The sequence below is a fragment of the Lucilia sericata genome, unplaced genomic scaffold (genome assembly GCF_015586225.1).
Source record: "Lucilia sericata isolate MDLA Ls3-8-SP2 unplaced genomic scaffold, ASM1558622v1 Contig000282F_arrow, whole genome shotgun sequence".
NCBI classification, from domain to species: Eukaryota; Metazoa; Arthropoda; class Insecta; order Diptera; family Calliphoridae; genus Lucilia; species Lucilia sericata.
In genome coordinates, this window is record NW_023994307.1 from 82,053 (window position 1) to 96,115 (window position 14,063).

The following is a 14,063-nucleotide window of genomic DNA, read 5'->3' on the forward strand; positions in this document are numbered from 1 at the left end:
ACAGCCAGAAGAAAAAAACACCAACAACAACAACAACAATAAAAACTTTAAAAAATTAGAAAAAAAAACAACTTGCACAAGTTAAAGAGCAGCAAAATATTTAAAAAAAAAATATGCAAAACACGTTGTTGTCTTAATAATAACAACAACAATAACAGAAAAAGAAGAAGAAGAATGTCAGAAACAACAAAAACAAAAGAATTTTGTATGTCTCAAAGAAACATCTAAAAAACACAGAGAAACAACAAAAACAAGACATTGTTCTTATACAACAACACCCCCAACGCATTTTAAATAAAATATAAATAAATTGTTTTACTAGAGAAAAAAATTAAAAAAAAAATAAAACAGCAAACGCATACACGAGTAACGTCATGCTAAACAATAAAATACAAAAACAACAAGAAAAGAAGAAGAACAACACACATCAATAAATACCAACTGAAAAAACACAGAAAAAAGGCAAAAAAAAAAAAACAAATAATACACACATTAAATAACACAACAAAACCGCATAATAGCAGCATCACCAGCAGCAGCAGCAAAAATTTGCAAACAACTGACATTTGCAGCAGTACGTACAATAACAACCAAGCAACAACAACACATGTTTTTTTTCTACTACAACAACTAATAATAATAATTGAATGCAAAAATAACAACAAAACAAAAATCACTTTGAACAGAATACATCACTGTGCAAAACGAAAGAAAAAAAATGAGAAAATAAATAAAAACAAAAAACAGGCCTGCATAAGCATGTGTTGATCAGGGATGGAAAATTCAGTACAATTGTATGCTTTTTTTTACTTTCTGACATCAAGAGAATAGTCCATAGGCTAGTCAACTGACTAGTTCGTAGACTAATCAATTAGACTAGGCAATATCCTAGGCAATATCCTAGTACATAGACTAATCAATAGACTAGTCCTTAGACTAAGCTTTATAGAAGTTAATAGTGTAGTCAATAGACTAGTCAATGAAAGGCATAAAACTAGAACATAGGCTTGTAAATATACTAGTACAAAGACCAAGCATTCTATAAAGTGATCAGTAGACTAGTTCAAAGACTAATCAATACATTATTACATAGAATAGTCAATGCACTAGTCCACAGACTAATCAAGAGACTAGTCCATAGACTAGTTAATAGATTAGTCAATAGGCTTGTCAATATACTAGTCAATAGGCTAGTCAATATACTAGTCTATAGACTAATCAAGAGACTAGTCAATGGACTATTCTATTGTGTGATCTAGAGACAAGTCCATAGACTGGTCGGTAGACTAGTTCTTAGACTAATCAATAGACTAGTACATAGAATAATCAATAGAATATTCAAAATAATAAACCATAGACGAGTCCATATACAGAGGGAAAAAGGAAGCTGACAACAGAGTGTTTATAATTATTCAATAACATCCGTTGTCAAAGTATGTACGGATAGTTTTCAAATCAATAACAAAAATTTTAAAAATTCACGACGTTATCAAAATGAACAAAATATAATAACGGTTACCAAAGTGACAACGCTATGTTGTCAAACAGAATGTTGCGTTGTCGAAATCACAACGATGCATTGCCGAAATGACACAATGCGTTGTTGAAATGGCATCGATAGGTTGTCAAACGGTGGTTGTTAAAATGATAACTGGGTGTTATTTAAGTTTTATACACCTCCGTTGTCTAAATGTTAACAAACGTAGTAAGCTCACTTTTGACAATGGATTTCGGTACTTTTATACAGTTTTTTTCCATCTGTGTAGAAATATCAATAGACTAGTAAGCAAGGTACTCAATTGTCAAGAGCCTAGTCAATATCCTAGTCCATATACTAGTGAATTATAGTCAATAGACAAGTAATAGGATTGACACTAGATTACTCAATATCATAATCCATAAACAAGTCAATATCATAGTCCATATACTAGTCAATAGGATAGTATGTAGACTATGCCATAGGATATTCAATTATATGTTAGACACTAGACTACACAATATACTAGTCAATATCGTAGCCTATAGACTAGTCTCAATAGTTCAATTCATAAACAAAAAAGGTTAATAATTTTAGATTTCTATTTACCATCCCCGGTGTAGAGTATGAGTGCGTTGCGTTTTTTTTTTTCTGTATTAGAAAGAGAAAGAGCCAACACGACAACCACCATCATACCACACCGCCTTATTGCAAAAGTGTAGAGTGGAAAAGAAAAATCCGTGTATATATACATTTTTTTTCTCAATTCAAGGCCAAGGCCAATACGATCAGAATACGATCGTCAGAGCCAACACACAGTCATAGACGTCAGTCGTCGTCACACTTGGGCAAAACAACATAACGACAGTGAAACATTCATTCGCACAAAAACTAAACAACACGTTGTTGTTCTAACTACATACAGAACAAACGCAATACGACGCAGCGTCAACGTTCATACATTATCGTCGTCACTGAAGTGAACCCACCGAGAATGAACACAGAGTATGAGAGTTGTTTACAGCAAAAGTGTGTAGAATTTTTGAATTGCATTCAAACGTACAATATATGATTTTTTTTTGTTCTACAAAATTTAAATAATTCTGTTGTATTATTTATTTCCTTCTGTTCTTTTTTTAGGTTTGTTATTAGAATTATTTGTGAATGTACACAGAGAGAAACTTAACTAAATGTTAAGAAGCAATTAATTTTGCTCTTAGATTTCAAAATTATAGACATATGCATGTATTAGACCAAAATGATTAAAATCATTTGATACTTCGTTTCATTTGGGCTTAAATAACATATCACTGGAAAGCTTTTTGGTATCTGTTGGGAAACAACTGTTCGCTTTGTTTACATAAGACCATATTGGGGATGACATACTCCCATAATTTTAACAAGTAATTAGATTTGGGATCAGTCCGATCAAATGCATGTTTAGATTACGTAGTTTTTGCAGTTCGGCGGGACTGTTCAGAACTACCTATTTAACCTATCACTTGGGTTTTGCCTCTTATTGCCGGCTATCCAGATGACTAGCTATTCTAGTACATTTTTTAAGTAACCACTTTCTAGATTACATAGTGATTGTAAGCAGAGAACAGTACCTGCTTTCGCTGCCAAAGGGAACACTTAAGTGACGACTGACTTCACTCTCGTTTACAAAGAGTACATTCGCAACGAAAGAAGAATCCTATCAAATGCGTGTTTTGATTACGTGGTTTTTTCATATAGTTGTATTACCAAGTATTTCGACGGGACAGTCCAGAACTACTTATTTAATGTTCCACCGGCTATCCAGATGGAAGGCAATTGTCACTCCATAGATTACACTCCACAGAAAAAAAGAGTCTATGAATGACAACATCTTCTTAAGTATATGGATACTTAATCCATTCTCTAGATTACTTGGTTACTGTAAACTGAGGACAGTCCCTCCCGCTCTCGCCACTAAAGGGAACACTGTCTTCACTCTTATTTACAATGAGTACATTCGCGACGAAATAGACGTTAGTGAAAATGACAGTCTTTTTCGGATGCTTTGACTCTTTGTAGAACTGCTGGGTAGTTTTGGATCAGTCCAAGTCCTCTGGGAAGTACTATTTACACGCGTGTGCGGAGTAGCGATTTTCGAAAAATACTTTTCCGGCACTGCCCATACACTTAAGAGAGTTGCTACAACAACTGTTTTTCAAATATATGAGTTGTAAGTAGTGTTCTAGTCCGTTAGACCGAAGGTCGTGGTTTCGATTCCCACCAGAAACACTGGTAAAGAAGCTCACATCAGGTCCAATGGAGGCTTAGGTTAATTCTTACGGATTTGATGTAACATACATCTTCCTTCCAAACTAAGTATCTAGCCAATCCCTTAAAATATGTAGTAACCTCAAACTATTGCAAACTGATCTTAACTTGGAATAGGTTAACCGATCTCCATATTAGATCCTCACTTCTTCTCCGAACATCTGATGATAAATTAGTTTTCTACTTGTAAGTATCTGCAACAGGATCCATCTATAGACCAATTATTGGTTTTGCTGATCATTTGATCTTCACAAAGAAAATGGAAGTTATAATTACTGGTTTCCAATGTGACATCCTTTTATAAGCGATATACAAATTATATCATCAATATGTCCATCAAAATGGATCTGATGAGACCAATTCCCTGAAATATGCAATGTTTACTATGAAAACATTTCTTGATCATTACATCTTCGTTATAAGACGTCGTACATACAGGCTTTTTGATTGACTGATCTCACATCCTTTCGGTTCTAGACTCTTGTTATGTTAATATTCTATGGAATGCTCGTGATTTAGAGGAAAAGAGAACCTTTCCTGTTTTTCTTGAAATAGTCTAGATCATGAACGAAACATGCCCCATGATTTCTCAACGGAGTCTAAAGCGTGTTCCTAAAGGGATCTTGTCAGCAATTGCAGATAACCAAACTTATATAATGTTGCAAGATTTTAAATGCTTCTCGACAACTACCGAAGATTCCGAAGTAAATAGTAATATTTAATATTGCTTTTTTACGTAAAAAAAACTCGACTTTCCGTACAATATAAAACACCCATCTGGTATCTGCGGTCTAAAATTAGTTTTTTATTTCTTGTCATCCACTCCAAATTTGTATTTTTAGCATAAACAAAATTATTGTTGTGTTTTTATTCTAATGTATGGGAATTTGCTTTGTTTTTTTAATTCTTATATACAAAACGTCTTTAATATTATTATTATTGCTGCTGCAAATCTTGATCATGTTAAAGATCTTTTAAAGGTTTCTTTTTTTTTCACATTTCAAATCAAGATTTCAGTTTGAGCCGTTTATTGTGATGTGAGAATTTTTTTTATTAAAAATATTTTGTATTTGAACAGCAACAACAAGAATTACAATAAAAACAACATAGGTACAAAGTTGTTCTGCATTTTTATATAAAATTGTGGTCTTTAATAGCAACAACAACAACGATAATAACAAGAGAATTCTTGTTGAAACGGAAGTAAAACAAACGACATTTAAACGAAATAAAACCAGAGTACGAGAACACAACGCATCTGATGAATATTGTTGTAGTGGTGGTTAAGACGGCTGCTGCTATTGCTTTTTTGTTGCTGTTATACCTCTAATAATTGTATTTTTACTGCTTTTATTGTTGTTGTTGCTATTGTTCTACTAATAATAAATTTTTATTTGAAATGGTGTTTGTAATTTTTAAAATGTCAGCAAACATGGCGCCTTTATGGGTTTTTTTTTCTTTTGCTGTTTTATATATTTTTTTCGAAATTGCAAAAAATATATTATAATGAATACAAAAAACTTTAAATGAGGAAAAAAAACGACAACAACGATAACTAACTACAAACTCTCTGTATAGACTTGCATGAAAGCATTCAAGGTCACTAACAAAACATTTGTACGTTTAGAAATACAAAGAAGTATGTACTAAACAGTACAGCAACAACAATGACGAGAGAAAAAAAAAACAACATATATTTATTATAAAAATAATTATAAATCACCAGACAGCAGCTACAAATGTACATACATATAGAAAGCGTTAACTACTACTTTAAAACAGGGAGATATGCAATGAAGAATACAGCAGCAATGATATTGACTCAATCCCTAAAAGTATCCGATAGGTCAGAAGTTACTGTTATAGTCTATCAGTAAGAAGGTCAAGAGTTCGATTCCCACCAGAAACACTGGTAAAGGATCACACAACAGGCCTGATAGAGGTCTAGGCATTTTTCTCTGGATTTGATCTAACAAATATTCTCCTTTCAAACAAACTAACGTAAAAGCATGAAATAACCTCAAATTATGGCAACGGATTTTCTGCTCTTGACATTAGCAAGGTTAACCGATCTCCATAATAGATCCTCACTTAGTTGTAGTTTCCGTCCTTTCTTCTCTAAACAACAGAATCTTATGGAATTTATTAGGAAGTCCTTGTTAATAAATGTATTTTCAACTTGTATCTACAACAGGATCTCTTTATTGTTCAATTATGGGTTTTGTTGGTCATTTGATCTTCATCAAGAGATTGGAAGTTATAATAACTGGTTTCCAGTCTGTAAGTCCAAACACCAAGATCTGATGGAACTTATTAAGAGGTCCTTGTTGATAGAGGCATTTTTAACTTTTATCTGCAACAGGATCTCTTTATTGTTCAATTTTGGGTTTTGCTGGTCATTTGATCTTCATCAAGAGATTGAAAGTTATAATAACTGATTTCGAGTTTGAAAGTCGGTTGTTTCTTCTCCATACAACAGGATCTGATGGATTAAGAAGTCCTTGTTGATGCATGTATTTTCAACTTCTATCTGCAACAGGATCGTTTTATAGATCAGTTAATGGTTTTACTGGTCATTTGATATTCATCAAGTCTGTCATTATTTTATAAGCGATGTACACATAATACCATCAGTACGGCTACAGAAAAAGTATCAGTTAAGAGATTGAGTTATATTGAGAGTCAATTCATTAGACAACATTTCTGCTGAAGAATTTGGCAATTATAACCAACAAGAAATTTTCCCCCCAAAATGGAACTCACTGAAGATCCTAATACATGCTTAGGGGGAGCACATTCCCCCTAAGCACACATGTAGAAAAACCCTGACCGACTATTGATTTTGTTGATCATTACATCTTCAATAAGAGAAGTTCTAGTATCAGGCTACTTGGCCGACTGATCTCACATCCGTTCGACTCTAGACTCGGCCATATCGGTTCGGTTCTATGGAAATCTCGTGATTTGAAGGAAATTCTGAAATGCATTGTTATCCCTTTGTTAATCATTACATCTTCATTGAGAGAAGTTCTAGTATCAAGCTACTTGGTTGACTGATCTCACATCCGTTCGATTCTAGACTCGGCCATATCGGTTCGGTTCTATGGAAAGCTCGTAATTTAGAGGAAATTTTCAGATGCATTGTTATCCCTTTGGTCCCCAGAAAGAACTATCTGTACTCACACCTTGAAGCTGCGTAAATCACGAACGAATGTATCCTAAGATATCTCAGTCTGCGCAGGCTGTAACACAAAATATGTTGTACCGATTCGTCTGCATCCTCTAATACCCATGTCTCAATTGCAGGACCTTTTACAATAAACGAATGTTTTTTATGTTCTTGGTGTTTAGCAATGACTTTGTCGTGAAGCATTGACATGAACAGGTCGACTTGACCTCCATTACAACATTATTTGAGCACTCCACCATACCGTAAGAGCACTTGTAGTTCTCCAGTTCTAAACAACTTTCCGTCCAAGATTTCTTTATGCACTGTCATAAGCATTCGTATCATTTTAACATTTTCTATCGCGACAATGAGAAACTTCTCCTCGTTGGTATCGCAGAGGATTAATCCTTGTATATCGTAATCTGACCGAATGTAAGCTCTCCTATCAAGGCAGTCTAACGATATCCCTTTATTTGGTTGCGGTAACTTCTCTGGCCACTGTCAGTCTGTTCAAAGAAAGAGAAAGTGCACATTATGTATGGAACACTAATGATCTTATCTCTTTATTCTGTCGGTCCAAGTTTACAAGATTTACATATATATAAAACATCAATAAAAATTTAACCCCTTTTGTAAAACTGTACCACTTATTATCTGTCACTTGGTGTATGCCACCACAAATGCATTCATTAATCTGTCTTGAAATAAAAAAACCACGACTGTTAAAAACATAAATGCAAAAAAAAATTTAATTACTTCACACAGTTCGAAAACAAAAAAAAAAGTTAGTTCTCGCCACCAATGACCACAATTGATAAATTTAAAAAGAACAAAAAAAACCCAACACTAAATAGTATTCATTATCAAGGAAGTAATTTTTCAAAAAATTATAACATAATAAAAATTCTATAAAATTTATAAATTTAATAAATATTCCAATAAAGTTATTTTCAACTCACCTTAAACTAAAACACTCGCCAGTCGGGCGTTACCCGTCCAGCAATCCATAAGATAATTATTTATCTTGGCCGTTGTTGCCGCTCGTCGTCCCCGTTACGTTTGCGCTAAGGCTGCTGCTTTTATTTGCTTTACTCTCACTTTTATCTTAAAATTTTCACTTACGTTTACGACACTTTTCAAACACGACTTACGTTTCGTCCGATTTTTACTTTACGCAACAATTTTTAAAAAACGCGCACAATTTAATTGATTTAAGTTAATAGAAAAAATTATAAAAAAAAACTTAGTTTGTAATTAGAAACGTTTGTTTTAGGGCCAAAAAAGTGTTTTTTTTTTTTGCAGAAAACGTAAAATATTTTATTAACACTTTTTTCTAACGATTTTTTCTAATGAATTGACTTTTGTTGGTTGTCTGGTCCATGAAAGATTTGTTTGTTTGATTTGTTGTTCGTATGTTGTTGTTTTTTTTTTTTGCAAGAAATCGAAGCCAAACAAATGTATTGATTTCCCTTTTGTGGTTATTTTACAGGTTTCCTTGTTCTTTTTTCCAAAAAGAAAATTTTGAATTTTGATAATAAAGTCCTGGAATGAAAGAGAAAACATATTTTAATTAGATTGTAATAACGATTTTACAGAACGATAATTGAAATTAATCAAGAAATAAGAAATAAATACCAGACTACAGACTATAGTCCAGATTAAAGATCAGACTATAGTCCAGACGAAAGACCAGACTATAGTCCAGGCAATAGATAAGACTATTGCTCCCTATTATAGACCAGACTATAGAACATACTATAGACTAGACTACAGACTAGACTATAGACTAGACTATATACTAGACTATAGACTAGACTATATACATAATAGACTATAGACTAGAATATAGACTAGACTATAGACTAGACAATAGACTAGACAATAGACTAGACAATAGACTAGACTATAGACTAGACTATAGACTAGACTATAGACTAGACTATAGACTAGACTATAGACTAGACTATAGACTAGACTATAGACTAGACTATAGACTAGACTACAGACTAGACTAGACTAGACTAGACTAGACTAGACTAGACTATAGACTAGACTATAGACTAGACTATAGACTAGACTATAGACTAGACTATAGACTAGACTATAGACTAGACTATAGACTAGACTATAGACTAGACTATAGACTAGACTATAGACTAGACTATAGACTAGACTATAGACTAGACTATAGACTAGACTATAGACTACTATACTAGACTATAGACTAGACTATAGACTAGACTATAGACTAGACTATAGACTAGACTATAGACTAGACTATAGACTAGACTATAGACTAGACTATAGACTAGACTATAGACTAGACTATAGACTAGACTATAGACTAGACTATAGACTAGACTAGACTATAGACTAGACTATAGACTAGACTATAGACTAGACTATAGACTAGACTATAGACTAGACTATAGACTAGACTATAGACTAGACTATAGACTAGACTATAGACTAGACTATAGACTAGACTATAGACTAGACTATAGACTAGACTATAGACTAGACTATAGACTAGACTATAGACTAGACTATAGACTAGACTATAGACTAGACTATAGACTAGACTATAGACTAGACTATATACTAGACTAGACTATAGACTAGACTATAGACTAGACTATAGACTAGACTATAGACTAGACTATAGACTAGACTATAGACTAGACTATAGACTAGACTATACGACTAGACTATAGACTAGACTATAGACTAGACTATAGACTAGACTATAGACTAGACTATAGACTAGACTATAGACTAGACTATAGACTAGACTATAGACTAGACTTTAGACTAGACTATAGACTAGACTATAGACTAGACTATAGACTAGACTATAGACTAGACTATAGACTAGACTATAGACTAGACTATAGACTAGACTTTAGACTAGACTATAGACTAGACTATAGACTAGACTATAGACTAGACTATAGACTAGACTATAGACTAGACTATAGACTAGACTATAGACTAGACTATAGACTAGACTATAGACTAGACTATAGACTAGACTATAGACTAGACTATAGACTAGACTATAGACTAGACGATAGACTAGACTATAGACTAGTATATCCAAGTATAAAAATATGTAAAATATACTCCAAACTATATTTAAATCAAACTAAAGTCCCAACTGAATACCAGACTATAGCTCAGGCTATAACCCAGACTATGGCTCAGACTATAGTCTAGGCTATAGCAAAGCTAAGATTATATTAGAGACAATCTAACATTTCGAAAGCTCTTTATAAAATCTTGATTCCGGAACTTTTTAAAATTCTAAACATTTAATTTGTTGTTTGCAAAGTCTTGGCCTCAACACCATCACTTTTCTGCGCCGCTAACCAACATTTTTGCAAACAAACCAGAAAAAAAAAACATAAAATCTATTTAGAATTTACAAAAAGTCACAAGATCAAACGCATTCCATTATTATGTTCACTCAAACTATAAAATATTTATTTAGTTTGTTTTTTTTTTCCTTCAACCTTTTTAGACATTTTATTTGCAGCGAACTGCAAAAAGTTGGATAGAAAAACCTCTTAGAAAAACTAGAAAAATTGTAAATGTTTAGTAACTAGTAAATATTTCTTACATGTAATGAGTCAAAGTCAGAGGTCACCGCGTGTCGAATTAAGTTTAACAAACAGACGAAAAAAAAAAACAACCTCTAACAAAAACGTTTGAAAGCTAAAAAGCGTACCAGTCAAGTCAGTCAAATCTAAAAGCGAAACGCTAGTCATGCCACCACAATCATACAACTTCATAGAATCGTAAAAAATTTTTTTTTTTGAAAAAAAGACAAGACCAGTTACTAAGATGGCAATAAAAAATTCAGTTATAATTGACTATTTAAAAAATTGGCAAAAAAAATTTAACAGCAGAAAGACAGACAGCCTGTTAAGTTAAACTTATACCAAATTATTGCTATTTAACGAAATTATGAGTTTTTTTTTTTGAATATTATTTTTAAATATATGATATTTTTGCTCATAAAATTAATAATTTTATTAAAAAGTATGTGTTGGGATTTTTTACAGATATTTGTCATATAAATTTTTAAGATTTGTTAGAATATTTTGTGTTTAATAAAATAATGAGAGATGTTTTTTTTTAAATAACGAGAATTTAACTAAAGTTTTTATAAAACTGATGATTTTGGCAAAGACACAATTGAACTCGAGAGTGATTTCTCGATTTCTTGACTGACTATTTTGATTGAAAAATTTTTAGCAATTTGGAAGTTTATTTGAAAGAGTTGTATTCGGAGCACATCCGAGAACCTTAAATCGTAAGTTTCCTAACCAAATCTAGACTCCACAGGGGACATGTCACCTCTTATATTAAATATAAGAAACTGTAAACAATAAGGGGCGTGGCACCTCCCATATGAATTAAATACAAAGATTCGTATAACTGGGAAACCGTTAGAGATGGAATCCTCAAATTTTGCATGAGCAACATTGAAATGTTACGATAGTGGGCACTGTACCTCCAATATTTATTTAATAATAAAGTAAATATAAAATTTTAAAAGGTTTGCTGCGAAGCACCCCGGGATAACTAGTGTTCAATATAGATGAACGATCTAAGGTTTCAATTTCACAAGAACTTAAAGCTTTAACACCAGCTTTATTAGGATAAATTAGAAAAACACCTTCACACTTTTGAAGGTGTTTTTGTTAGTTCTAATAAAATAAACTAATTATTAAATTTTCCCCCCAAAGAAAACAGCGGGAGATTTAACACATTTTCTGAATTAAAAGTTTTTACTTTTATTATTTCAAAGAAAACACATTCACTTTCCGCGCTAAAACAATGGAAAGACGGAGAAGGTGATAAGAGTTGTAGTAAAGAAAACTTTTAAAAACTTTTTGTAACTACAGACAAATATATGTTTTATTATCCTTTTCTAGTGAAACTGAAACCACAATGACGGAAGTTGGCAAAAGGAAAACAATGATTTTATTTTGAACACAAAAGACAAGAGAAAATTAGTAAAGCACGAGAAGCAAGTCATAATAAGACATCAAACTACCAGTTTAAAGTAAGAATTTACATTAAAAATCATTTCTAATCAAGAAAAATTGTTAATTTTTCAGAAATATAAAAGGGTTCTTTTAGTAAAAGCAATTCAAATTGCCCATTTTCTCCTACCCAAACAATTATGTATTGCAAGTAATAAAAACTATTTGAGCATGATAAATTCGTTATATAGTAAAACAAACGTAAATGAAAACAAAACATATTTTATTCATAAATACATTTATTAAGTGCGTACATGAAAAAGCAGTTAAACCCCAACAATAGACAGACAGACAGCCGCCAGACAATTTAACAAACAACATCAATGTTAACATAAACCCAAATAGATAGAAAGTTGGACAGACAGACAGATAAACTGACTAACTGCTAGACTTTTGTACAGACATTTTAGTTAAATAGAGTAAAAATAAGACAGTTCAATGTTAAAAAAAAGTATAATAAATATTTAAACAAACAAATAATCAGCTCAAAAACGCACCAGTTGCAAAAAAGCAAATAATTGTGGGTTTTACACTTACACTTAGAGAAAAATAAATATTATTTCTCAGTGTGAGAGTAATCAAAGAAATCAGTTGATTACTTGATTAACCAATACAGTATACTTCTTTTTTCACTTCTCTGGAAGCTATTTATAGTATACATCTTTTTTCACTTCTCTGGAAGCTATTTTAAGACAAGTAAAAATATTAATGTTTTGGCCATCTGTTAATCCCTTTAACAACAAAGAGATATCCAAAACCAATTTGGGATTGTCAGTTTAAAAAAACTTCGAATGAAGATTTTATATTGATCTTGATGTAGTGTAATTTTACATCCAGATTTAAAGCAGACTTATATCATTTTTGGGATTATGTTTGCTTTAGATTTAAAGCAATCCTAGATCCGAGTTTTAAACAATTTAAGATTTTGTATTACTCTTGATTCGAATAGTATATTAAAGGCAAACTAAGATCGTTTACGAATCGAAGATAATTTGTTGGTTTCAGATTTAAGACAATTGTAGATCTTTTATTGATCCCATATTTAGAGTAATTGCAGATCCTTTTAAATAAATTGTAGATCCTTTATTGATCCGGAATTTACCATAATGAAACAACCTTACTTGATTCCAGAATTAAAGGGATTTTATACAATTATTGATCATTCCTGATTTAAGGCACTTGTTATTGTAGATCTTTTATGGAGCCTAGTTTTAAACCAGTTGTACATCTACGATTTAGATCAATTGTTGATCGACGCTTGTTTGCAAGTTTTGAACAAACCAAGAACTTGTACTACTCTTGATTAAAATCGCTTATAATCGTAGATCCTTTATTGATCCGGAATTTAGCATAATGAAACAACCTTACTTGATTCCAGAATTAAAGGGATTTTATACAATTAGTGATTTAAGGCACTTGTTACTGTAGATCTGTTATGGACCCTAGTTTTAAACCAGTTGTACATTAACGATTTAGATCAATAGTTGATCGACGCTTGTTTGCAAGTTTTGAACAAACCAAGAACTTGGGCGATCTAAGATCTTTTTTTTTATTGTTGAAAGATAATTTTTTCCAGATTTAAAACGATCATAGATCTTTAATTGATTTCAGATATTAATAGTAGAACTTTATGTGTTCCACATTTAAAGCTGATTTAGATCAATTGTATTGATCTCAGATCTATATCAATCTTAGATCCTTTACTAGTTCCACATTTGAAGCAATCATAGATCTTTTATTGGTCGCTGATTTAGATCAATTATGGATCATTTGTTGGTCTCATATTTAACACAATCGTAGATCCTTTATTGAACCTACATTTAGAGCAATTTTATATCCTTTATAGTCACAAATTTTAAGAAATTGTTGATTTTTTATTGATCCAAAATTTAAAGTTGTCATAAATCCTATTTAGTTTCAGATTTAAAGTAATCGTATATGATTAATTCTTGCTAGATTTAGTACAATCTTAGAATCTTTAGAATTTAGAGTAATTGTAGACCCTTACATAAGATATAAAGCAACTGTACATCTTATGTTCATCCTATTGATCGCAAAT

At 31.9% G+C, this 14,063-nt stretch overlaps 1 long non-coding RNA gene across 1 annotated transcript in view; it reads right to left on the reverse strand.

Moving 5' to 3' along the window:
• Positions 1–14,063, reverse strand: part of LOC119603191 — a 100,389-nt gene that overhangs the window by 17,018 nt on the left and 69,308 nt on the right. Inside the window, exon 3 of the long non-coding RNA XR_005231400.1 lies at positions 7,913–8,495. This is a non-coding gene — a long non-coding RNA (uncharacterized LOC119603191). The remainder of the gene's footprint in view (positions 1–7,912; positions 8,496–14,063) is intronic.